The sequence below is a fragment of the Gavia stellata genome, chromosome 12 (assembly GCF_030936135.1).
Source record: "Gavia stellata isolate bGavSte3 chromosome 12, bGavSte3.hap2, whole genome shotgun sequence".
NCBI classification, from domain to species: domain Eukaryota; kingdom Metazoa; phylum Chordata; class Aves; order Gaviiformes; family Gaviidae; genus Gavia; species Gavia stellata.
The window spans coordinates 24,054,210-24,081,421 of NC_082605.1; positions in this window are offsets into that span (position 1 = coordinate 24,054,210).

The following is a 27,212-nucleotide window of genomic DNA, read 5'->3' on the forward strand; positions in this document are numbered from 1 at the left end:
GAGAAAGTCCGATATATAGTGATAGTCGGCCTGAGGGACAAAGGCTAATTAATTGCCCGGCCATCCTCAGAAGGCCAGACTGGAGAAGTCAAAGCCATGGACTGGTTGGAAGTGCCTGCAACAACAGCTCTTCCAGGCTTCTTAAAGAAGTTCTGAAAGGGGAGCTGAAAAGCCCAGAAATGGTCAGGGTTTTTCAGATCTTAACCTCCAGATCAACAAAACTACACTGGAAATCATAAAGTGCTTGAGCCACTCCAGGAACAGAAGTATGTAGCTTGATCATAAGCCCATATTCTCCTGCTGTAGGTTCCAGCACCTATTGGGTTTCTTTTTCTACCAAGGTAAAGTTCCAATCCAGCAAACTCGGATGTGGCAGGAGACTCACAACACCAAAATGTGATGTTATGCTTTACCCAAGGTAAAGACGGTATGCCAGATTTAATACAGGAACTGCAAAAGAAGCAGATATGTATGTGATTTGTATTTTTAAACAATAAAATGTAGTTTTGGCGTATGGAAAATTCTGGTAATAATTTACAGTATTACCATTACAACACCGATGTTATTGCAGTCATATTAAGCCAGCTGACTAACCTGTTCAGCAATAGAGTTAAGACTAATGAGTGAAAGTCTATTTATACATAATTTTCATGACAATCTTTCAGATTTGGAGATGCCCAAATTAATACCGATTTTTATTACCTAGTAATATGCTGGTTGCGTTGTTTTGCTTGAATCCTTTTTATATGGCTTCTTTTTAGATTGTTGACACTGTCTAAGTTAGATGTATTTTTAAATGACATACTTATGAAAGTGGGTATAGCCTTGTGTTTGTGCTGTAGAGCATGTTCTCTGCCCCCAGGCTTGTTTGGTCTGAGTGCAGACTTTTGCAGTTGCAGGCATTATGCAGGTTTTAAAAGGATCTGCTGGGCGGTATATTCAATCTTGACCCTGCTTTAGGCAACACTGACAATTTCCCCACTGTACATTGGCTAGTGCATGAAGTTAATGACAGTGATCCCCACCGCTACAGGTGCTGCAAACAATCAGCTGGAGAGTAACGATGCTTGAAGTATGCTGCTTTTCTTATGACAGTGAAGTAGATGAAAATATTCTCTCCAATGCATTTTCAAATGCAAAAATTGGCATTTTTGTGAGTTGTTCTTATACAAAGTGCTAATTTAATAAAGTTCTGCTTTCCAGTGAAAATTCTTTACAAATGAGATCTGTGAATCCCAGGTGTGTGGGGTTTCTATTGCTTGCAGGGAAACTGAACTTTTTGAAGAATAATTGAATTTCACTCATTGTTTCCTATCTCAGAAACAAACCCAAGAATACAGTGGTCACTTCTGGTCAGCCGCAGTTCCATCTTTTAACTTTAAATCTAATCCATCCGGTTTTTCTTCTGCTGTGTCCTGCACGTTGGAAAAAATGGGATAGGGCAAGAAATTTCAAAGCCGTCTTCTACATGAACTCCTGAGCTCTTTTTTCAGAAGGCTTGCAAAATAGAGTAATTCTAAGAGTTATCACAGAATCAGTACGGTTGGAAAAGACCTGTAAGATCATCGAGTCCAACCTGGGGGGGGGGGGGGGGGGGGGGGGAAATAAAAAAACCAAACCCACACAACATCAAAAAACCCACCAAAAAAAAAAAAAAAACAACCCACAAAACCCACGCCATACAACAACAATGACAAGCCACAACCCACCCAACACCACACAGCACCATGTCCATCAAGCTACATCCCACAATGCCAGTTGCTAATTGCTTAGCAGCTTTCATTAACAAAGTTCTAATTTCTCAACAGTTTTGAATACAAGATTGTGGCTTTTCCATTTCTCTGCTATTAGAAATAATTCTATAAGGTAGCTAGATTACATCTTAAATATTCTGAACAATTCATAATTTAGTTTTCAAAACTTGCAGATGAAATTTGAATTAACTTAAGTGAAGAACAAGGATAACTTCTACCACGTAAGGATAATTTCAAAGCGGGGGGAACCTAAACCCATCAAATAAGTTATTCATTTCAAATTACTCATTCAGATTTAATAGAAAATTATTTTTTTATATAGTAGAAAGCATATTAATCTTGTTTTTAAAACTTTGTCTTTTGGAAATTAATATAGAAATATGTTCTCAATGGAAAATTGTTATGTTTCAAGAATACTATATTAAGAGAGTAATGAATACATTATGAAAATTTAATTGCATATTTTAAAGCAATTATCTAACTAATCATAAAAGTCCTGTTGCAAATAGTAATTACAAAAATATTTAGATTTACTTAAGTATAGAAATTGTAAAATGACAGAAAGGTCAGAATCCACTGTAATAAAGAATAATTGAGTGGTGGTTGACCCTTAGGATTCTATAAAGAATCTCTAAGAATTCTTATTTTTAAAGATAGCTCATGGAAGCTGGACAGTACATGCCACTTGTGTTTTAACATAGCCTGTGAGCTAAACTTCAGAGGTGAGAGAAGGATGAACTGGTACTTTATCTGAGAAAATGTCAGAGAAGTGCCCTGGCTGCAGCCCGCCCACCAGGAATACTTTTTGCCCTATTCAGGTTTTAAGATGGTGTTTTCATCTTCAATTACCTTCTGTAAAACGGAGATAATTTTAAGCTACTGATTGCAATGAAGGGCCTGGCAGAGAGTTAATGTTCTTCTGGCACCGAACCAGTGCTCACGTGGAGGTTTCAATCTGCAGATGCTCCAAAGCCTTCTGTGAAACTGCCTTTGAGTTTGGGGAAATTATGTAAGATTTCCTACCCCAACAGTTTAACGCCCTGTTGGTGGGTGGTGCGGTGGGCAGGTAAATGACCTGTAAATTTGGATTAAATAGCTTTTTTTTTTTAAACAGATTCTGTATGAATCTCTTAATGTATTTCACTTACTTATGTAGCTTTATATACACACATGCTTCCTAAAACAGTTCTCTGCTTGTGGATGGCATCTTCGACAGTTAAAAGAAAAAGTAAAACCAGCAAGAGCTCTGAAATGTAACTGAGGCATACCCGTAACACTGTCCTCCCCTCTCTCCCCTACCACAGGGGTGGAAACGAGGTGTTTTACTCATCGGGATTCAGACCACATGAAAGATGTGCCAGGCATGTTTTAGAACTGCGCCAGGGGAGGTTCAGGCTGGATATTAGGAAAAATGTCTTTCCTGAGAGAGCGGTGAAGCACTGGAAGAGGCTGCCCAGGGAGGTGGTGGAGTCACCATCCCTGGAGGGGTTCAAGGAACGTGTGGACGTGGCACTGCGGGACATGGTTTAGTGGGCATGGTGGGGTTGGGGTGATGGTTGGACTTGGTGATCTTACAGGTCTTTTCCAAGCTTAGCGATTCCATGTGTGTGATTCTGTGTGTGAAAAGGTGGGGGGGGGGGGGGGAAGAGAGATGCTTTTGAAAGCTACAGGGCAATTCAGAGCAGATCACCTTCGGTGCTGCGGCAGGGAGGGGTGGGGAGAACAGCTCTCATACCCACGCTGCATGAGGGACTAACTAAACCCTTTGAAGCCGGAGGTGTACAGGCATTCGTTGCAAATCTGCAAAACGTGGAGGTTTGCGTCAGTATTGCCTTCTTTACAAAGCCGGAGGCACGTTATTCTGTCAGCTGCTGTTTCTGAATGATGCTTGAGTGTAACTCCGTGCGGATCTCCCTGCAGCAGCTTGCTCCGCTTGTGCCGGGGATGAATCCCAGCAAAGCTCTCTGTCAGAAGGACGAGTGTGTGTCTACCAGCTGTAAAAGCCTGTCTGTAACGGGTGCCGTGCTCGGGCAAGGCTGACTCCTGCAGGTTACGAATGCAATAAACCCCGGTATTTGCATACCCTCGTGTAAAGGGGGTCGGGGTGCTCCTGGCACTCGCTGTCTCAGTGAAGTTGTTTCACACAGGTAGCTCGTCTGCTCAGGGACAAGCACCCTCCAGCAGCCTGCAGCCACCGGCTCCCCGGGCTCACTCCTCTGCCTCGAAGCTGGTGTACCCAAGAGCAGGTCTGAAGTCCCATCACAAACACTCCGAGAAGCCAGGACTCAAGGAGACCCAGACCTCTCACCACTGATTTCCTGCTGCTCTGGGAAGCTTTGCATATTGACTGATTTCTTTTTTTTCTTGTTCTTTTTGTTTGTTTGGTGAACTTTGGCTACATCTCCATGAGTGGGTCACTCGGCACAGGAGAGGGTCAGTAGATTAAATTCGGGAGCATGTATCTACACTGCATGCGGAATGGGGCTTTCCTGCAGACTACGTACGGTTTGCCCTCAGGACCAGGCTACGCATGCAGTTCAAAGCTGTTAGAAGGACCAAGAACTGGTGGGGCTCCTATGCACTTGGAGCTTATCTGTATGCTTTAGTATGGTCCAAACTGATCTATTCTTTTTGCACTTCTGGAATGAAGCTACTAATTTAATTTTCTCTTAAAGAAGTCTAGTTGGTGTTCACCAAAACTGCGCTGTGAATTGCATTAATACCTGGTAATTGGGATTGATTAGAGGATTTGTTTCTAATCCACGCTGTCTCTCTAATTGCGATGCTAATTCAGCCTCTACAGCTGACATTGAGATGCTACTGTTGAAAGACAAGGCAAAATACTGTAATGGTGGTTGGCAATAGGTTGGGATTTCCTATGGACAAATTAAAACACTAGTTTCTGATATGACATCCCACAACATTAGAAAGATTTAATGGAGGAATTGCACCTGTGTAGTTATATTAATAGTGATATTAAAAAGTATTTTTCCACACACGGCTTATGCAGTGATGCCAGTTTACACACTGCATTGCCTTTTGTGAACCTACCCCTCGATGGGCATGTGAAGAAGTTCTGCGGTCTGTTCTCAAGCAGCATTTTCAGGCACATGTAAATATGGCTCATAAACAAGATCATATGAGGGAATCTAGTCTTCAGCCAGCGCTCCGCCAGCATGTGCGCATTGCTGCCCTACGTGGAGGGTCTTTCCTTTTCGTTCTTTCTCCCTGCGAGTGTAAGTCTCCTGGAGACTTGTTACCACATGGGCTCTGTCACCCTTCATGTGCAACTTAAGGTTTGGTGGCGTGATGGCTGTGAGGACATAGGCATAGTGGTTACCCCTAGCACAGTTATTGCATGTAACATCCAAGCCCATGGTCCTTTTAAGTCTTCATATTTGCATAACTTGCTGAGAAGGATTGCTTACTCACACCTTTTCTCTCTTAAGGTCTGCTGATGTAAGGACTGATGCTTTGAATCTTAGGACTGATTCCAGCCTATCTACACTGGGCCTTGCAAATCCCCAGAACTTAATACTGCTATAGGACTGAGTTTGCCCATGTAACATCACTTCATATTTCTCTTTTTTAATTTTAGACTAGAATGGGGTGTATATCTTCATAAACTAAATTATTCAGCATTGCATCTCATGAATCTCAGCAGTCTTCAGAGTTATGCATGTTATATGCTCTCATCTGAGAAATGCCTTAGCATTGTGTAATAGGCAATTTAGGGAAAATATCCTTTGATCAGATATCTTCATTGCTGAGAAGAGAGAGCAGAGTGAATGCAGAGGAAAATACTTTTTTTTTTTTTCCCCCTAACAATTGGGTATCTTTCAAGAGAAATTTAAATAATTCATGGAAATTTACTGCAGATTTCTAATTAAAACTAATTAGAAGCACTCTGTTCTATCACATGTGATTTACCTCTGAACAGTTTCAGATTTAGAAGACATTTTTCTGTGCGTATTTTTGGCCTGTAATTAATGAAGATTTAAAAAAATATTCACTTTAGCTTTGTCTGGGTAAAGCTTAAAAAAAAATTGGTAGCCTCTTTTCTCCACAATGATTTAGGGCTCTGAATAAAAAGAAGCATTGAACTTGGTTAAAGGTTAGTGTCTTTAAAGCTCTTCACGTGAATCACTGGGATACCTCTGTAGTCCTCAAAGTATCTATTTTTGCATTCACCTCTTGTGACATTATTTTGTTAAAAGTAGGTTGAGTTAATAACCTCCCTAAAGCAAGCAAATTTGCTGAGCAGTACATCTTGACACATTTTTATTAGTAAAAGCAACACTTCAGGTTTGTTTGTTCGCATGTTTTTGTCCTATTTCAAATACCAGTTTGCGTGCTAGGTTGCCACTTCAGCGACCAAGTTATTTTCTGCATCTCTCTGAATACTTAACTCCAGCGTTGAGGCTGTGCTTGGAGCTGATGGAGATGCACAAGCCGCCGCTCTGTCTGGCGGTGGCAGGCTGTACGACAGGCAGTGCTGTCGCTGCCTCGTGTCTTGTCCTCCTTGTTCAACGCTCTGCAGACAGAGGAAGATGCTGTGACGCGGGGTTGTGGGCTCATGTCCCGCGGTTGGGTCCCCTGCGCGGGAACACCATGTCAGGGTGGCATTGCCTCTCCAGGGTCAGTGGTTGGCACCATGAACTGGTCCCTCCCCGGGTCGGTGCTGCTGGGGAGGGGCGTACGCAGTCCCCAGGAGCAGTCGCCTTGGGCTGGCATCTCCGGCACGTGCTCTCGGGCGTTTGCAGGGTGTTACTGCTCGGTACTGCACAACCCCGGGCTGCTGGGAGAACATCCAGCCACAGAAAGTCTCGCAAAAGCACGGATGCTCCCTTCTGCTGCAGCCTTCCTGAGCCCAGGTGCCAACCTGGAAAATGTTTGTAGATGAAATGAGAATCAGGAGAACAATGAAGAAATGGTATGGAAATGAAAGGATGTGTTTGCTCTGCCTCAAAGAACGCTAGAGATGCAGTTAGGTGAAACTAAAGTCCCTGCAGAGTTTAACTCCTGCTCCGACCCACTCAGATCCTGCTTTCCCAAACTTTTCCCTGCAGTTGCTGGGGAAACTGTATCGATCCCTTCCTCCCCGCATTAGAGTGCAGCGTGGCTGGTCACGCTGAGGTAGTGGTGGCTCAGGCGGGACTTGATGGCATTTCAGGAGCCATGTGAGATGGAAACTGCTCTCTGTGTGAGGTCTGAAAATTTGCAAAACAGACTTTAATTCTGCAGCACAAAACACATGTGTGACTATGCTGCTTTTCTTCTCTAATATAACTGCAGTGTTAGCAGAGATTCGATTTCTCTTTTTAAAGATGTAGCTTGTTTTCTCTATTCCTGGAACTTAACATTGGTGAATATTTTCTTTGTAAATGTTTCACAAGTGTTGTCAATCCCCCCAGGTAATTTGTTCATAATTGTACATGTTTTCAAGAACTATGTATAAGTTTGGTACCAACATAGTGTTCTTCCATCCAGTCTTCTAGAAGTACTGGAGAAATAATCATGAAAGACTATAAAAGGAAAGGTAAAAGTTTCTTCTATATATACAGCACTTTGTCTAGGAAATCGAAGTCTTGTGCTGTCTATTAAGCAAAAAAGAACAAATCATTTAGCTGTTCAGTTAAAAGATGTTTTAATTGTTTTTTTCTTTAATGAAGGTTTGTGGCTATAACCTCTCTGAAACTGCACTCAATAAACGCGGTGGAGATGTCCTCTGCGAGGAGGAGGGGTGGCCCTGAGCCAGCAGCAGCTCCTCGGAGCAGGGGCTGAAATTGGGCAGGGGTGAGGGCAGCCACGCCGCCGGAGCAAGGAGCGGGCAACGAACTGCCCGGGCACTAACCTCTGCAGCTGAACTACTCCAGGGCAGCAGTCAATGCCTACGTGTTTGGAGAAGACTGTTTTGGTGTTGCTGGTTTTATTGCTAGATACTCTGTAGGAGTCTAGTAGTAGCTTAAATTCTTAAGTTTCCTTAACTTCTGCTAAGCTCTGATAAACCCATTTAATGCATATATTTATAGCTTAGTCTTGTTGGTAGCATAGGATGAGCTCCAGTAAATTAGTTAGCCCTTTTTTATGCTTATAAAAATAATGTTCACTCAGTCAAAAAAAGAATCACACTGGTTGGGATTTGCATCGCAAATCAAAGAGCAGGTGATAAACACTCCTCCTGAACCTGGCTGAGGAGGGAGAGGTGCTCCCATGGCTGCTGACGGCCATGGGGAAACCCCCGTGATCACAGGCTTCAGCTGGCGCTGGGACAGGCTCGAAGAGAAAACTTAAAATATAACAGTGCTGCTTCTTGTTACTTTAATTGGAGAATATTTTATCTGTGAGAGCCTAATTGTTGCAAATGAAGCTGCTTGGAAGACTTTTATAGGATGTTTTACATACATGGACACACTTTATACTCGCCGATTTTTTTTTTCTGATTTTGCATATTTTAACTGTTAAAATACACTAGGATTATCTGATGTGGCAGATAAATTTCACCACTTGCAAATGTTGGTTTCATTCTTTTGCTTGTTTCTTTTTTATTTTTTTTTTAATTCCCAAAGGTTAAGAAAACCAAACATAGAAGAGCTTAAAATAGAAGCTCCAGATGTATAGCTTGGGGCCATAGGACTGGATTTTGCCAGGGTTTTGCCACCTGCACTGTAATCCTGAGTGGGTTTTTTGTTGATTAATTTTTTATTTTTTTAACTTATTTTATTGATTAATTATATTAATCAATTGTTTAGATATCAGCATTTTCTTTCATTTCAACAAGCAGTCACAAGTGCAAAAAGACAGACTTGCATTTAGAGGCTAATTTTTAAATTAATCTCATCAAAAAATCATTGTTCTATTGTTCTTGGTTTGGATTTTTATAAGCTTATTTTGAACTATTGTAAAACCGAAAGGAGAGGAAGTTCCCAGGGAAATCACTGTTACTGTACAGGTTCAGGCTGAGCTTTTCCTCTTGTCCCGAACTGGTACCTTCAGTTAATTTCTAGAGGCAATGGTCTCTTCAGAAGTCTTTGAAAGATGACTTGAAGTTACTGCTGGTTTTCTTGTACCCTATGCTTGAGTTGATTGTATTGCTTCAGGGAACGGGGATCCGAGGCAGAATGTTGAGTGAAAGACCCCTCGTCTCTCCCCAGGGACTGGGGTACAGGAACGCTCCCCGCACTCAAAGCGGGTAAAAGGAGCAACACGTACCTGTATTACCCTTTTCCATCGCTGTCCCTGGGGAGTAGGAGATACTTACCCACTTTTCTCCTTTTTAACAATAACCTCCTGTAAAGTCCACTTACATTAAATGCAGGATGTGCTGTATGTGATGCAGGAGCCAGTGGTTTCTTGGATAAAAGTAGAATTTCATCAACGTGCATTTTCCCCAATGTAAGACTGATGCCACTGAACAACAATAATCTAGTTTCATTGCTAGCAATAGAAGAATGAGATTGTTCTATTAAGATTATTCAAGTGTAATAACTCCTGCTAATAAATTAGAAAAGGAAAAATAAGACTCTTATACAGTATGTCTAGTGGAACAAACACCAGTGATGTCATGAGTTTCTTAGTCTGTAAAATGTGGGGTTCTGCAGGATAAACTTTTTAGCTCCACTGTTCAACAGTATAACTAAAAATTAAAAAGCCTAGATTCAGAACATCATAATGTAATTTTATTAAGAACAGACGGGTGGAAAACTCCCTTGAGCGCTGTATTAGCTACCTGCCATTCACGGGATGGCAGCCGATAATGGACTTGATGGACCTTTGTGTCCATCTGTTACTCGATCCATCCAGTATTCCCTGGCTAAGGAAATGCTTCAAACTTGAAACTTCAAGCAGCATAGTTAAATGCCAGAGATGTTTTGCAGTACTTCTAGATTTTGCTAGTTCACACTTGAGAACATTTTCTGTGATTCATCAAGTGTGATCTTATTTGTATCATTTATTAGGAGTGTATCTTAATGACTGACTTAAGGTATGTTATGTAGCTGTACCATTTGATATTCAGTGTGCTGATAAGACAATCTGAAATAGCACCTACTGTGATTTATTTCTTTACTGACTGATTATCATATACTAATTCATGTACCTCTTAAAGTATAGCTTTCGCTTCAGGAGACTACAGAATGTGAGGAAGAAATGATCTTGGTATTTTCAGAAAAGGGAAAGGGCAGTGGAAGCTCCAGGAGTTACCCTGCTTCTCCCCCAGTTTGTGTTGGTGTTGGGTGACTAGGGATGCTGTATGCTCTGTGGAAAAGCTATTAATCTGGTTGTCAAATAAACCAGCCATCTCTAAAGAGAGAACACTTAATGGATTCTGGGGGTTTGATCTTTATTTTTTCCCTATTTCCTGTTGCCTTTTCTATACTCGATTGGGAGAAGTGCCTTGAAAAGATAGAGCTTCATAACTCAGATTGGATCGCTTGTCCTCTAGCAAAGAATGTACTCTGCAGCTCCCCTGTGTATTAAACAAATAAATATAAAAGGTTTAACACCAGCTTGTGTGGTTACCAAGAAGTTAAAGCATTACTTAAAGCAGTAAAAAGGATGTGAAGATTTAGTGCTGCTGTGCTGTGCACTAAATAACACCAAATTAACTCATAAAACATGTCAAGACTTGGTACTTCAGCCACTCCATCTGTGTACAGCTGCCCCTGTAACTGGGCTGCCTGCTGTGCTGGTGATGAGGCTTTGTAGGCACCTTCGGAGAAAATGCTCCGTGGTGCAACATATTTGTGAAGAGACTTAGCTAAGCCGGAGATGGACTAACTGTAAAGCACATATTTCTTTTTTTATGAGCTTACTATAAATGCAAGTGTCCGTTCTCCATGAAAAAGGTTCTTAAATCATGACTGGGGGAAGGAAAGAGCAGAAAACCACCGTGTTTCTAGTGTTGAATTGAGATTTGCTATATAAATCTAACTTATCAGGAGGTTGCTAGACAGCAAAGTGATGTTTACTATGGGTACTCCTAAGCAAACTGTTTAAGGTGTTTGGAAATTTTCACTGTACTGTAGTTTTTCTGAAATATTTTTGGAATTTGGACAACATCACAGCAAACTGACAGCTCTTTCTCTGTCCTCCCTGACCTAGTAATGTCTGATGGCTGTAGTAACCACAGCGAACATTTTATTGCAAAATTTATGAGGGTATTTTCACAGTATTTTTTAACTACTTTAGTGGGAGAATAGGAGAAGGGATGCTGTATCTTTCTCTTACTCTTCTTTTATTATCTGCAATGATCCATCTTCTTTCCCTCCGTTGCTCTCCTGCCTTCGCTCGTGCTGCGTGTGCTTCGTTGTGCCGTGGCTTCCGACTCCTGATTCACGAGCCTCTGCTGTATGGGTTCCTCCTACCCCTTGTCTCCAGTACGCTTCCTTCCTCCTAGGGCATGGGCTAGAATATCATCTTAGTCTCGCATCTGGTCTGAGAAAATTTTTTACTTCTGTTTTGCTGAGTAACTTTAGCCATCAGTAGAAGTGTTTGTGCAGGCTCCTCTGCTTTTCCAGCTGCACCTACAAGCATCTTGACTTGTCCTTGGCAATGACAAGTTTGAAGAACGGCTCATGTACTGGAAATGCCCACGTTAGATGACAGCCTGGCCTCTGCCAGCAAATGGAAAGTACTTGACGTTCATGTTTCACAGGTATTTACGAAACTTTGCTCTAGGTGGGGAAAAAAATGTGCCTGAATTATATGGATGTCACTTCAAAATTGTAAGTGAGTACATTTGATCTCAATTTGAATGTGCCATCCAAACAGCGTGGCCTGCTCTGCAGAATAAAATGATGATGAAGGATGTTTGTGCTTTGGGTAAGAGAAGCTGATTCATCAGAGTAATGAGAGTATTAATTACATACCTAACTGGAGGTTATTTTGTTCAGTCAACTATGAGCAGTTGTATGAACTCATTCTCTGGTGTATAAATGTAAATACTCTCCTGTTGTCCAATAATCCTAAAATACTATTTGTGATGATCAATTTTATTTAAGGCCCAAGGAAAACGTCACGGAAGTTTTGAGTTCATGGCTTTCAAAGTGTTGAGCATATTTGTAGTTGAGTAGAGAAGCTACAAAATACCTTCCACTGAATTTCAAGATGGTTTGTTTCTTGTTGGAGTACAGAGGAGATGGTCTGGATGACCTCCTGGTAGAACTTTCAGCTCCCGTTTGGGAGTAGTATGCAGATTTGTCCCAGGAGATCACAACTCTTAGAGTCTTAAAGAGTGGGGTAGTCAAGCTTTCACAGGAGTCTTGAGATTGCTCAAGGCTTCATGGCTTCCTTTTTAAAATTCTGGAGCATCACTATTTTTCTCCATGGAATGTCAGATCTTATTAATGTTGTATCTGAGCATCTTGTTAAGAAAGTAATTCACTAATGTATCTGTGGTATCATAGCTATCCTCACAGTACCCTTGCAAGGCACTGGAAAAGTTAACCTCATTTTACAGCTAGGGGATGAAATATAAAGGGCAGATGAGAAAAAGATTTTTGGTGGCATTTATGCATCTGTACCCAAAGTTGTGATTATGAAAATCCCACTCAGCCGCTGCCAGAATTCCTGAAGTAGCTTCTCTTTCAGCCTCAGAGGTCCTTTACCATTTCAAGCTCTGCTTCTCCATGCCCTTGGGAGGGCCTTAGTCATCTGCACGCGAGAACTCACAGAATTGCTACGGTTGGAAAAGACCTGTAAGATCATCAAGTCCAACCATCAACCAACACCACCATGCCCACTTGGGCAGTGGGGCAGAGATATTCCAGTGCTTGGTGAAGGCTGGGTTTTAGGCACAAAGCAGTGGGGTCTTCCCCTTTCCCTATGCCAGTGCAGCCAGCTGTCACACAGGTCTGAGTGTGCTCTTGGTGATGCTGCTGAGAGAAGTCCTTCCTCTACCCTGCATTGCCCACCTCCCTGGAGAAGACCAGACTCGAAGGGTTGCAGGGTCTCTGGTGCCATTGAGAAACACAGGAGAGGTTCTGTTCATTAGATGAGTGTCTTGCTGTCCAGTGCAAGTCTGACCCCTGTTTTGGGTATCTAAAGACTAAACCCATGTAAGAAGTCTGTTGTTCCTGCTTGTGGCTGGGTGATCTTTGTTCCCGCCTTGTTTCAAGAAAAATGGTGTTCTATAGACAGGGATTACATTGCATTCACACAGCATAGCATTACAGTGTGGAAAAACAGTAAAAATATCAACTAATATACTGAATTATTTCATAATCACAGCATCAAAGAAAATAGGATTGTCAAGGTCCCTTAAAAATTACCTAGTTTATTTAACCTCATATTTTATGGACTTCTGGTAGTTCCCAGACATCAAAGTCTTGAAAAAGATGAGGGGTCTGGAACACAAGTCTGATGAGGAGCGGCTGAGGGAGCTGGGGGTGTTCAGTCTGGAGAAGAGGAGGCTGAGGGGAGACCTCATCGCTCTCTACAACTGCCTGAAAGGGGGTTGTGGGGAGGTGGGTGTTGGTCTCTTCTCCCAAGTGACAAGTGATAGGACAAGAGGAAATGGCCTCAAGTTGCGCCAGGGGAGGTTCAGGCTGGATATTAGGAAAAATGTCTTTCCTGAGAGAGCGGTGAAGCATTGGAAGAGGCTGCCCAGGGAGGTGGTGGAGTCACCATCCCTGGAGGTGTTCAAGGGACGTGTGGACGTGGCACTGTGGGACATGGTTTAGTGGGCATGGTGGGGTTGGGGTGATGGTTGGACATGATGATCTTGCAGGTCTTTTCCAACCTTAGGGATTCTGTGAAAAGACCTGCGTGTAGATTTGGTAATTCTGTATGTCAGCTTTGGGGGAGCTGCAGGTAGAAGATGGCACTAGGAGGTTACTGCAGCCTAATTAAAGTGTTTGGCTGTAGCAGGAAAAGCACAGTTAGATAAGTAATGGCTTATTTCACAGATGTACTTCATTATGCGCACTCTGTCGTTATGATCTGTGGATTTTCTTTTTCTTCAAAAGAAAAGTTGGCTGGTCGTTTTGTTAGAAGCTTGTTCTAATTACACTAAAACTGCTCCTAACCGATAGTTGTGTAGTGGTTTCTTCAACCAACCAACCAAAAAACCCCGCCGGTGATGGGTTGTAACCCTTGCTGCTCCAGAGCCTGACTGTCCTTACAGTTGCAGTAGTTGGCACAGTGCGTGGTCTGTTTTCTGTTCTTTCCTCCACGGACATGGAGAGCTGTTTACTCCCTTTGTTGTGGTTTTTTGTTTGGTTTTTTTTTTGGCAGCTTTTTACTGCACACCATCTGCGATCCTCTTCTGTTAACTACAAAAAGAGATGCCTGGGTGGAGAACCAGGGGAGGGTGGAGAAGGTGCATTTCCTGCCTTGCAGACAGGCTGCCTGCCAGGGATGATAAAAACCACAACGTGGGGGCGTTCAGGCACCTTCTGGCCACATCGTCAGTGGCGGTCACAGAGTTTTAAATTAGAAGTTTGAACTTCTGGATCTGGGTGCAAAGTGGTAGATTTGGCCTCTGGATGGGAAGTTTGGAGTTTAAACTTCTAGCAGTATCATGGGCATTTTGGTGATGATACTAGGTGTGTAAAACGTCAGCTGTCAGAGCTACCTGCAAGTTAGATGATGGCACATAAGTTTCAAAATACTGAAAAGGAATAAATGTTAGGCTTAATATTGCCTCTGATGGAGAAGCTGAGAAGTCTGAATCCTTTTTTTTAATCAGATGATGAAAACTTGGTGAAATTGCCCCAAATGGATAAAGATGATTTATAGAGTGAAACATTTTTCTCTATCAATTAAAAAAAGTAATGCCTAAGCCTTTGAAATAGACATCTCAATTCTTTTGCATACCTTTGTTCTTACAATTAAAATAGTATAAAAGTTGTCTGAATATATGGCAGATGAACATGTAATTTGGAAATCTCTTGAATTTAATTTATTATAGGAAGCACACAGATAATTTAAAAATGAAAAAAAAATTCTTAGGCTGTTACCTCTACTATTTATTTCAGCTTTTGGATACCAGCTTGATGATTCTCAATAGCTCAATTCTGAGACATCTACTATACCTTGATAAGTTTAATGCACTTGCTGTGCTATATTATATTAAGACATTCCTTACTCATATTAACTCTCTGTTTTCCAATCTAAACATCTAGTTTATTATTCAGTGTAGAGGAATGTATCCATGTAAAATAAGGCTGTGATTTCCATGACTCCAGAATTTTGTGAGAGCCTTTGGATGTCATGCACAAATGATCTACCGAAGGCTTGGATTTCACTTTGTCACATATATATTCTTAAGCAAAGCAGAGTGGGGGGTAGTGTATTTTAGTAGATCAGAAAAAAAACAACAAAACCAGGGAAGACTTGGGTGCTTGAAGACTTACCTCTCTACCCAGCTGTGTCAACTGGTCTCACAAAACATACTGCCTTTTCCAGCAAACTTCCCCTCACTGTCTCTTTGACTGTCACAGCTACAAAAGTGCGAGTACTCCATACATTTTTGTATTCTTGCACAGTATTAAGTTACTAATAAGGTCATAAAGAAACTAATGTTGTTATGAAATTACATTTTTCACTTTAAAAATGTACTCCTGCTTTCTCTTTACTTCCAAAGGAGATGTATCAAATTATGGGATCAGCATACGCAATCTGATGGCTGAGTCATCAGTGAAAAGAGCACAGAGAGAAGAATTGTAGTTTTCCATTACTTGCAGAAGATAAAATATGTTTGTTTTTCCTTCATCCTACGTAGGCATTAATTGCTCAATTCCTCTTATACTTGACATTTTGAATTAGCTGCTTTAGTGACGATTCTTTCCTGAATCTTCTGAGGCAAGGTGGGCCACCAAGCTGCCAGTTTGCTTATTAGACGATGATAGCTATGAATGTTTAAACTCTTTTCCTACCTGTGTTTTTAGTTCCTGTAGAGTATCCTAATTTTATGTGACAGCAGCCCATTCTGGCAGCGTAGGCACCCACTCAGCCGTGGCTGGTCCAGCATCGCTGCCATTGCTCACATTCTGCCTTTTTGAAAAGGTAGATGGGAACATAGCTCTTTCCATTTGGTTCCCTAATCAGTTGATTTTTAGTGTAGACTTCGTTCTGAGGTTTAAAAGTATTATATTTGGTTATAAGTTAATTTACTTTGAAAAGCACCTAGAGGTGGTATTTATTATAGTACACAAGAGTTGGAATCAGTAAAGTGTAATGGAAAAAATTGTGTAGAAGTTGATGAAGATTGAGCGCCAAACAAAACTTTGTACAGATTCATTGAAAAGACGACCAGAACTGATATCCAAAATCTTTGCTGGTTTGGACAGTTATTGAAAGATTAATCCCTGTATTTAAGGAAAGCCAAGATTTGAAATTAAATGGACCAAAATGCCTTAGTTGCTTACAGTTGCGGTGGTGTTTAGATTTTTTTTCCCTGCCTGCTTCTGTATAATGTCGTACCAGGACACTGGCTGTAATTGAAAGAGAAACCCTAAAAAATACCAGAACAGCCCAAGTTGCTTGTAAAATTATGAGGGGATCAGAGGTGTGCATTGGCTGGGCAGCAAAAACAAACCACAAAAAAACCCCCTTGCATGGCCGCAAGGATTAGCTTAAATACCGTGCAAATTTTGAACCTGCCTTGCAGTTGGTTAGCTTATTGAACAAATTTCATATTTACTCTATTTTTCAGTAATTATTTGAGGTAAGTAATGACGGACTGTGAATTTACAGCTAACGTAATGCAAAATTATTATCCCACTGTAGAGTTCGCTGATGGCTTTTTCCAGTGCACAGGCCCAGGTTGTCTTTAGGTAGGAGCATGGACATGGATACAGATTTGAGGTTCAAGAGGTCGTTGTTGCTCAGAAGTGGTACCTAGTAGTTTCTCCTACCCCCATAAGCAATTATATACTAAATATTCATGTGCTTGTAGTCTCGATCAGTTTGGTTCCCCTGGTTTGAAACTGAATAGAAGGAAGGATAAATTACTTGGAAATTGAAGACATTTATCTATGACATTTAATTAGTGTAAAGGGACTTCTTCTGATCCATGAAATTCCCAGTGAAGCATAAATGTATCTAATCCTCATCAATGATAAGGCCATCCATCAGCTCGTATACTCTTTTCTATTATCAGAAGTTTATCCTCAAATCTAGCGAAGGCCATTCATAAATTCATTTTAAAGGTATGTTGTTTGGAGAGGATATTATATAGTACAATTCCAAGCTCAAAATCAAGCTCTGATAACAGCTCTCTATCTGAGATACCAAGCTTTCCATCACATTTTATCACAGTTACAGATGTCTGTAAAGGAACAGGTTTTTCCCAGAAACAATATAGATAAGCAAAGGTAGCTGAGAAGGTGTGAAGAGTAATTTAGAGTGGTAAGCAGCCTGGTAGCTGTTTTCATTTTCAGTAGTATTTATAAGAAAAAGCACATAAACCCACTTATTTTTTAAAATTACTTTGAATAATTCAATAAGATGATTCTCTATCCCTTATTTGTATGCTCCAAAGCAGAAATAAAGGAATTAATGCTTTGTCAGTCACGTAGGACCTCGTGTCAAAGGGCTGCTGCAAGTGTCGGAGAAAGCGAAAGCTCCCTTCACTTTCCATTAAGGTGAAGGGGGTGCTTGCTCGTCAGCACTGAGACGTGGGTCTCAAAGGGAAAGCAGAGAAGGGCTTTATTAAGCTGGACTGACCCTCGCAATCACATGGGCTGTACTCACCGATCACTAACCTGGACTGACCCTCCTAGTCACAGCTGCTCACCTGGGGAAGTTACTGTTTCTTCCTTTCCATTTTCTCCAGCTCTACAGCAAAAGTTTGTGGGTGCTGAAGTTTGGAAAGGGATAAGGAAATATATTCTCCCTTTTTCATTTTGTTAGAAATACAACTTTGAACCTAATGAAATCTTTTATCTAAATAGACATAAAACAGTTTCTTAGGCTTTTTTAAATTTGATTTTGAATTTGAGTTTGAAATGATTTAAAACAACAAAGAAGTTTTAGTGCAAAACCACTGAAACAATGATTTGGCTTCTCCAAAATTGTCCAGGTTCCCTCCTCCCCTGCCAGCATTTTATTCTTTGGATGTTTACAATTTTGTCTGCTCGGTTATTAGGAACTAGTAACGTTAAAAGATACACATTTCTGCAATGATGCTTTTTGTGAAGAGTGTTAAACATAAGTCTCAATGAGTTCAGCGTGCTTCCTGTACTTTGCACAGCACAAAGAAAGATAGGTGATAATGTTTTCTTTAGGTTCAGTAGTTCAGGAGGTGACACTGCTCGGGCGCTGGCAGACAGGCTGCTCTCACCTGAGACATAGCAGGGACTGCCAACGTTGTTTTCCCTCTTCTGCGGAAAGAATGGTTCCTCTAAAACCTACCAAATGGTACCTCTATTGTTTATGCAAACTCGCTGCATTTGTGAAGTTTTCTGTCAGCCCGAGATCTGCTTTCTCACTGAAACGCTTCTGTGCCTTCCAGATGTGGTTCTTCAGCAACACGGTCTGCGTTTCTTTGTGGTAGGCAGCGTTACTTAGATGCTTTGGCTTTTATTATGTGATTGATGATTTTGTGGGAAGAAGAAACTTTTATTGGGCTTGTACCAGTTCGTGCTATATTTAAATTTGGTCTTGTGAGACACTGCTTCAGAAATTGTGTTGTACTTGGATTAAAAACAACCACTCTGAAAATAGTCTATATTACTGAAAAGTGAACCCAAACACTATTTTTTGTTCTTTTATTGGAATCTGAGGACTAGTTAGCTCTGACTCCAATACTTTAGAACTACAGTGTGGTAAGGTTGCCGTCTTACAGACATAGGAAAAAATATAACTTTTGGGAATCTATGAATTCTTTGGGAAAAGAAGCCCTGATTTTTTTCAAATAGACCACAGAAATTCCCATATAATGGCAGAAAATGAGGCAAAAGGACATCACCACCCAGGGCTTAATGGTGGTAACTGTCAGGACTCGAGCCACAGGCTTCACCAGGAATCTGTATTCAGAGCTGGTTTTCAACTAAAATGGGGAGGAAAAAGCCCCAAACCTCTACAACCAAATGTACATTGCTCAATACTCCAGCGTTCCTGGTCCACTAAAACTTCTCTAATGAGAAATCAAGAGTGAAGCAGACTGTGGAAGTGAGAAAAATTTGATTTATGCCTGGGGAGGAGTGGGTCAATAGTCCCAGGCTGAACGCAAGGTTGAAATATGAAACCATCACGTTAGCGTCCATCACTGCAGACCTGTGGTCGCTCTTGAGAAAGGGGCCTGCCAATACACTCCCTGTTCCTTGGAATTTATTAATAAGAAAAGGAAAAATTATAAATCACATCTTGGGGAAAAATAAAAGCAGCATTGGTTTCATAGCCTGAATCAATGAGTAGCATTATTAGGTTACCTGTTTCAAAAACGAGATTGTTTGACGGCTAACGTGTATTTGCACAGAATCACATCAAAGTGCATTTCAGCAGAAATAGGACTTCTGTATAATTTAAACAGGCAGCTTTCCTTGGACTTAAATAGGAATTGAATAATGCCATAGGCACTTTTATATTCATGCATGATTTAAGAATTATTAAGATAGATTACCACCCTTACAGATGCTCGTAATAGAGGCATAGAGGCACCCAAGTCACGAGAGTAAGCTTCTGTTGCACACAAAGCTCTGTAATTGATTTCTAATTGTTGAGCATAGCAGAATTCCTTTTACACAGTAGCAACAAATGTTAGGGGATAATTTTTATTCACGGATAATTATTACCAAAACCAGGTGTTATAATCTGTTTCAAAACCTTTGTGCTTTACAGAATGTAGAATATCCTTGAAGTGTTTGAACATGGTCTTCTCTTGATCACGCAGAGGTCAGAGCCAGCACCTATTGCATTGTCATTTCAGAAACATCCAGGAAAACTCCCAGCAAAAGGCGACTGAGCTTTAGTAGGACTTCAACACGTCCAGGCCAATGGTCGAGGCCAGTTTTTCATTCTGTGCATTACTTCACATGCAGTAGTACCTCCCGGTGCTTTAGTACGGCTCAACCATAATTCGCAAATTACACTGCTTTTTCTATTGGATTAATTTTTAGGGGTAGATGTTGTGTATTCACCTGACCTGATGGCTGAAAATTTAATTGCTGATAAGGGTATTTTGGTTTTGTTTTTTTAAGCTTACGTAGTGCGGGACTTTAAGCCACAGTAGGATAGGATTTCTCATCAGGCTGTACCCTAGGTTGTGTTGTCTTTCTGGGCAACAACCTCAGGACAACCATCAGTGTGGCAGGAGCCAGTTCCATCTTCTCTTTCTTTCTTCCATTGTAAGCGGGAGTTTATAGAGCAGAATGATGATCCTGAAGCTTTTTTTTTTTCATTTTTCTGCTCACTAAATGGAAAAAAATTATTGTCTTGTTGTAGAAAAACTCATGATTCTGAGAACTTGCAGAAATGTTTAATCCTTTCCATGAAGGACAAAGCTGGATGGAAGGGGAAGAGGGAAAGGGGCAGTGGCCACCACCTGTGCCAATGGCAGAGCAGGAACTGAAACAGGCGGAATGAGGCAGGGAGAGAAGGGAAAATAGAGCAGACCTTAGAGCTGCTTTGAGTTTAGAAGTGATCTCTGAAAGAAGAGGGTCAGTTCAGAGCCATTAAAGTCGAAGGAGTCTCATATGGAAATGGAGAGGTGGTGGCTGGGGACATCCCCGCGGGGGCTCTCGCCACCTCCCCGCTTTTCTCTGCGGGTTTCTTTTTAAAGTGGATATGGGGGAGGAATTTTCCTGTAACATACCTTCCAGCTGGGTGTGGGAGGTGTTTAGCTTCATCGCCATCTGCTAAGGAGGTGTTAGAGAACAGAGAGGGCTTTTTCCCTGTTCTATTTCAAGAAAGGGAGAAAAAGGAATTTGTGTGTGTTTCTGTGTCAGAGTTTGCAGCTTACAGTAATAATAGCAAAACCCCATATAACAGCAAAGAAGTTTTCATGTATACTTGTACAGAAATGTGAAGTAAGTATTGTAGCCAATTCTTGTCAATGTTGTAATAGCGTTTTTGTTTTCTCCCAGAGCAATAAGCTGTTACAGCCAAAATGGATAAAGAGTTAACAGTCAATCCTGTGCTCCTATACTAATAATTTATTATTATTACTATTTTGAATTGGCATTGTTGGGCCACTATGTAAAGGAAATTGGAAGCAATCAGTCAGTGACTCTAGGGTACTTGCTTTTCACACGCAACTGAGATAAAGGCTCCAGCACCTGATTGACAGCAGAAGATAATTTAGGTCAGGGCAACCCTGTTAATACAGTTCAATTTATTTGCATTACTCTGATCCTCCTGCTCCTGATGACTGTTGAAATAAAGGAATGACACCCATTTTTAATAGCGCTCATTGTGGAAGCACTTTCACAAATGTAACAAAGTATTATAATGAAGTGGTTCATCATTTCCTTACGGCGCTCATGGCCACGTGCACTGGCTATCGCATATCAACTGCGTTGTGCTTCTGGTCGCTCTCCTCCACTGAAACCAGCGGGGTCCCGTGCACAAACCTCAACAGAAAAGTGATGGTGGGCTGAGGAGCAATTCCTTTTAAAGCATGGCTGTGATAAAGTTATACCTATATTTCTGAAGATATTTGCAGAAGATTGGTATTTCCTTCCATGGCTAACAGAGCCAGTTAGCTCACCAAATGGCTAAGAGTATATTCTATGAACAAATCAATAATATACTCTGTGTTTATCTGCCCCTAACTAATCTCTGAAAATCAGTTATTGAGTCTAGTCAAAATTTAATTCTGAACCATTTTTGCTTTGTCTTTATGTATCCTTTTGTGTAAATGTGCATTTCTTTAGATAGTGCACTATGGTGAAAATCAGTTCTGATTGAAATTATTTTTTGTGTTTTTACTAAGACTTGATTCAGCAAAACCTTTCCATGGTTGCTGGAGTATGGACTGAGGTCAACAGATGTTTTGCTTAAGTACAGACTGATGATGATAAGGTATTTCACTATTTATATTCAAAGTTCTAGCATCATCTTTGAGTATGTACACAATGGAAGACTATGCTTTTCCTGAAAGAACATATAAACCACTACACTACTATGTTCTCATTCCAAGGTAAATATTTCACTGAAGTGCATCACTTTATGACGCTCTTCTCCCCCGGCTCAATTCTGCTTGCAATGGGCTCTTGTTTCAAATGCAGCCTGAAGGCTGGGGATCAGCACACTTGGAAGCAGCAGTGTGACACAATCTGAGTGGCTTAAATGACATCATTATTTCAAGCTTCTGCACCTTTGAATGACTGCAGTAGCTGAATCACCACACTTCCTCAGGTTTCCTAGCCTGATACGGTACTGACTTGCAAATATTTGTTAATGTGAGTAATTTTGTGTGTGACTTCAATGCATATACGTGTATTTTCTTTACAAACTTATTAAAAACTCTGCTGTTTAAGTTGTTAGAATACTGCGGATGTTTTAATCCCTTTGGAAAGATGCACGGTCCCGTCCTTACCGCTAACGCTGCTGAGGGAAAAGCTGAATCATGTGCATGATGTGCATCGGTCGGGTTTCTGCAGTGTTGTTCTAGTCTGAGGGTTTTGTGTGTCAGTAGGTGTCAGCATTCAGTTACTGTGTAATTGTGCAGCCTGATTGAATACTCATGGCAACACGGCTGCAGAATTAATGCCAAGTACTCCATAAACTGTGCTTTAGGATAGGATTATTCAGCCAGAAGTTTCTCGATACATAAAGGGGAAAAAATACATAAAGCTCTAGTCACTGTCCAAACCCCTAATTTTATCACTGAAAATAGTGCTCTGCTGCTTCATGGTTGTTTGATAACACACAGCGCAAACGTAAGCACCCATCCACGCAGACTCGCTTGCGTTTGGACTTGTGCTTGCATCGGTACAGGTGCTGCTTCTGCTGTGCAGGGTGCTGGTTATGGTGCGTGGGGCTCCAGTTAGCGGGAGCTATTGCTCCTCTCCCTTGAAAAGCCGAGATAACTCTCAGCTGAGCTCCTGTGATAAATCTTTGCCGATAGCTTCAAAGCGCCCATGGTTGCACCTCCCTTTCTAACCATATTACAACCTTAGTTTGCTCCTCCAGGCTTTTAAATCTAATTTAGTGTTTAGTTGATGGGTTAGGATTAACTACAATGTATGCCATAAGGGCTAGCTTGCCTGGGGATGCTGCAATCCTATTAGGGTAATGAGGATACTTCTAGAAGGGTTTTTGGAGGCGTTTCTGAGCAGACATTAGCTGGGAAAGTGGAGTGGTAGGATTATCGCTCTCCTTACTGCTGCCTACTCATTTTCAGGAAAGATGCTTTGAGGAAGAGGAGCTCTATGGCTCTTCCTTAATGCAGAGCTTCAGTTTTGGTCCATTTGTGCAAGGAAACCATATGGTAACATAATGAATCTGGAAATGACACAGATTATGGTCTAAGTACCACTGAAAAGTAAAGTAATACGTAGAAGCTCTTCTGTAAAATAAATGCATACAATGTGAGTTGGGTTTTTAAAGGTGCTATGGTTTTTAATACTCCTAAATTACCACCCTGACTCTGTGCGTGTAACTGCACATGACCAGTCCTTGGTAAACGCTCCAGCCGTGAACCAGGACCCACCTCTTCACAGAGATTGCAGTTCACTGGAACTGATTAATTTGCTCTGCGTAATTGGCTTTGTGAGGATCAGAGAACCCCTCCAAACTAAGAGCCAGTGCAGCTACTTTCGTATCAACCCTAATACTGTTTCCTCCAGTAGAAGCAGAGATTTAAGTTAAATCAGAAAGGCTCAGATATGCTTATACTTTCTATTTCTTCCATCTTCTCTCTCTTCCCATCCACTGTAACTGCTGACATCAGTTGAAACAGCAAGAAATAACACTTTTTTCACAGACCTAGTGCGCAAATGATGTTGGATTTATACACCTGAAGGGGGCTTGCTTGCCTTCCCAGACTTGCAATCTCAGAAAAATTTCACCTCAGCTGCGAAATGCAACTGTAAGAGAAATGTGTTATATTCTCCAGCGAGCGCAGGGGACAGTGAAGCAGTCAAACAGCTCTCGATGTTGTCTGGGTCCTCTGCGTGGCCTTAGGAGCAGATTAGATCTCGTGTCAGGCAGCAGCAGCACCCAAGGCAACGTCTCTCCAGCTTTACGGTTTATGGTCCAATTCAGTCGATTAAGGATCTTTTTGTATCTTGTCTTAACGAAGGGTCTGGACGGGGAATCACTTTATGCCCCATTTACTTCCAGCGATAAGGTGACCTCGCAGGTTGAGAAGTTCCAGCCTCGAAGGATTATTTAAGTATAACACTTACCCTTGCCATCACAGCCCCTTCCCTGCCGAGTTGGGGAAGCAGCTGTGGACTCGTCTCTGCTTCCTTGGTGGCCACGGACCACTGCTCCCATGCTGCTTCATGAAACGTAACTGTCCGGTAATGAACCTCTCTTTCTGACTGTGCCTTTGACGTTGGGGACACGACGCGTCCTTGTCAGCAGCGTGCCACGCTGGTGCAAGAAGGTAGGGTGCTGTCTGCCAGTTCCAATGAGTGACCCTGCCTGTGTGTCCCCCTTGCTTCATCAACCTGAGTCTCCCAAATAATTCTTTTGTAATGTAGTTAAAATCTAAGGGCAAAAAGTGTTGTTAATCATGCAGCAGTGGAGATGGCAGTACAGGGGTTTTTATTATTTATTACTGATTTACAATATTGGTGAAGGAAAAATAATTACCAACTATTCATCAAGCATTCCTTTTAACAATCATGCTGCAAGAATATAGCTAGTGCTGGCAACTAATCTCCTTGTAGGCTTTTGTGAAAAATGCAGGATTATCCCCTTCATTTCACCCATTCAGCTTGTTTCTAGCTCATTTTGCTTTGCTGTTTCTCTGAAGAATGCCAATTCTGTTTCATGACTCCATCCCTTCTTGGCTGACACATTGATCCTTTCTCAGGAGGCTCTGTACGGTGTTCCTCAGCAGTTCAGTATTATAGTCTAACCTCAGTATAATGATTTCATTTAAAACAATAAGACTTTCTCATCCTACAAGTTTAAAATATGCTACATTTTGCTGTGGTGCTGTCTGCATCCAGCAGCCCAACTCAAGCAGGAGTGAATTGGGAATGTTTGCCGTACAAAGCGGCATGTCTTAATGGAATCACTATTTGTAGGAGGGAACATAGTAGCGGCGTATCTTGCAGCATCCGGACTTTTGAGTTGAATTCTCTCTCTTAAATACTCAGAGGAAGAGAAGAGAAGCTTTCTGTGAGCACAGAAATGGAAGTGGCACTGGGTATGGGTGTTTGTCAAATTCAAGAGACTTTGTGCCTCCAGTTAGGTACGTGCTGCTGTGAATTGTACTATAATGAGTGTGATGGAAACAGTTGGTGATCCCTGACCTAGGACCAGTTGTTTGTGCCATGATATGGCTGCAGACGACGACATACATCTCCTGAGCCGCTCATCAGTGTGCACGCGTAGGCGAAGCAGATGAAGTTAGGACACAGTAAGGGCTGCTGGCACGTAGTCAGGGTTCAAAGTACAACCCCATAACCCAGAAGACTTGGGAAGAGAAAAAGCAATTAAAAAAGTCTTGAGAGTTTTTTGGTTTGGGATCCACTAGTAGTTGGAAGAAAGTCTACTGTGTGGGTGTTGATCTTTCTACAGTTCATAGGGCGATGTGAGAGCTTTTCTTGGAAGGCTCCCCAGCCATGCCTTCTGGTAAAGATGGGAACGCTTTTAGTTACCATTCGTTTTAGGTAAAAATCTACCTATCTGCAGATTTGGCAAACACTTTGCGAGTAGATTGTCTACCATACAACAAATGAAAACAAAGTCTTGTGTAACTGAACATGAAAAAGCAGACTCTTTGAAAGAATATGTGTTTTAGGATTGGATTATAAAATATTTTCAGTTCCAAATTAAGTTGTTTTATTTATGCATTTGTTTTGGAATTGCAATTGAACCAAACAAGTGTGGTTTTATTTTTTTTTTTCTCCCTTATTTTCACACAGCTAGAACTAGGAAGTGTGCTGGGTTCATGCGGGTTGTCTGCTCTTGCTGGGTGATACCTACCTGGGCTTATCCTCCTTACAGTGGTGGATTCCACCTTTGACAACTACTGACCTTCAAACTAGTAGCAAATGGAAATAGGCATTAGTTACAACCTTCTTCACAGAACTTGCACTTCCTTGCAAGTGAGCACCCATGATCTTCTAAGGTGGTTCCGTGCTTTTGCAGTGCATTAAAAGAAATGAAATGTGAAACACAGTCTTGGCTAAATTTGAGGACTATTACAGTTGACATTGGTAAGAATGAGAGAAGAGAAGAATGAAAGAGAGAGAAGTTGCTGGGGCGTTTTCTTCCCAGTAACCCCAGAAGCACTGTGGCCGTCTCTCACAGTGGTGGTACTTCAGCAGCACTGCAGCTCTCTTCCTACTACTCCTTAAAACACATCACTTCTACAATATGCTGGCAGAGTCAAAAGACAAATAACCAGGGAACCTGCCTTAGACCCAGAGGTGGCATGAAATCTTCTGCACCGTAATACCTTGACTCTACTGATATTTACTCTTTTCTTCCCTCCTCTTGTGCTTGGTTGGTGATGTTAATTTTTGTGCCTGTACTAACCTTGCATAAATTCTGGTGATGCCTAGGGTCAATACTTCTGCATTGTTATTAATCCTATTTTCCTCCTTTCCGTAAGCAGTTTACCAGCACGTGATGATTTGGTTTTCCTGGCACCCCACTTACTTTTCACTTTTCTTTATCAGTTGATTTACTGCCTCTAGACAGAAGATGAATAGTTTGCACTTTGTACTCTTAAATCAAAATGGAATGGAAAAGACTGGTTTAATCATATTTTATTCCAACCCCACTTATCTGTATCACCTATTGCTTAGCCCTGTCAAGAGTGATATGTCTGCAATATCCTATCTTTGCTGTTTGCTCACCACAGTACCACAGGTTTTGCTTGTTCATGATTCCAGCATTGTTTTATAACAAAAATGCATAAAAAGCTCTCTGAGCAGCTCATCGCGAATCCGATGGTTTGAACAATGAGTTTAGTCAGGAATAGCAATTCAATAATGGTTTATATTTCCATTTAAACCTCACAGTATTCTGAATATGAACTGTAAGCTAGGTCTGAGTTCAGCATGATGTTTACACATATTCTTAACATTAAACTTACATGTAGCTGCAAAGCTTGAAGTACATTTTACCTGAAGTAGTAATGCCCAACGTACCTGAAGAAGTAACGTCCAATAACCGTTGGACTAATGGTTATTTTAGCATGGACATATGGACCTTGTTGAATCTGGTCTGAAGGCAAAAAGTGCTTTTGCATTTCTGATTTGAGTTTGATTCACATTGGATTCTAAAGCAGAAATTAAAGCAACATTAACTAAAATATTATATGTGTATATATACATCTATATTTTAAGCATCTTTTTTAGGTGATGTAGTGTTTTTATCTCAGAT